Here is an 862-nt window from a genome sequence, read left to right on the forward strand (position 1 = left end):
TGCTTGAAATGTGCATATATTTTGTTTAAGGGTTGAGTACCTTCACCTTTCAGACATAGATATTTTTGGGACGGCCTAATGAACAACCCCCACGACAACTGAGAAAATTTGGGTGGACGATAAGTGGAGGGCCAAGGAGGCAACTACCAATGCCTACAGTCATCTAACCTCATGCCCATGCTTATACACTTCGATCTTTTCATCCATTAATTTCTTTTGTAAATCACAATGCGAATAACATATTTAGTTGTCATTCAACCTTTCACATGTCAGTTTCCGTGGTGTAGTGGTTATCACATCCGCCTAACACGCGGAAGGCCCCCGGTTCGATCCCGGGCGGAAACAGATTCTTTTTTTCAAAATTCATAAGATCCACTTCACCAACCCTTATCAATAATTGTCTCCTAATTACTCCTCGTTTGTCACTGCCGCGACTCAACCAACCAATCATCATCTCTACCAAGAGGGTTAGGTAGAGGTAGGTACCTGTCGACAGATCAATCTTGCTCCCATGCTTTCGGGCCGAAAATTTTCTGCTACATCATTCGAACATGGCTCTCAGCGAGCTGTGCGGTCGGGTGGTGGTAACATTTCACTTACGGTACAAATGAGACGTTTAACAAACGTGCGAGCATGTAACAAATGCTCACGCCGACTTTGGCTGGCTGGCTGACGACTACGCGACGATTCCGAATGGCTGAGATGTTGTTTCGCGTCTCATCGCGGTGAGATTTGTAGACGCTACATCATATTTTAGCTTCGCCCGTTTGGCTGTATAGATTCATTTCACTCACCGCGTGTAAGTAAGGTATGTTCATTTTCGGCAGCTAGGCGTTGCGTTGAGCGCAACCTCGCCGCACCT

At 45.9% G+C, this 862-nt stretch overlaps 1 non-coding gene across 1 annotated transcript; it reads left to right on the forward strand.

The window, feature by feature from the left end:
• Positions 1–272: 272 nt before the first annotated feature.
• Positions 273–345, forward strand: Trnav-aac (transfer RNA valine (anticodon AAC)). The gene has a single exon. It is a non-coding gene; the product is annotated as a tRNA-Val (tRNA).
• Positions 346–862: the final 517 nt, after the last annotated feature.

This window comes from Aedes albopictus, chromosome 2, assembly GCF_035046485.1.
Source record: "Aedes albopictus strain Foshan chromosome 2, AalbF5, whole genome shotgun sequence".
Classification (NCBI taxonomy): Eukaryota; Metazoa; Arthropoda; class Insecta; order Diptera; family Culicidae; genus Aedes; species Aedes albopictus.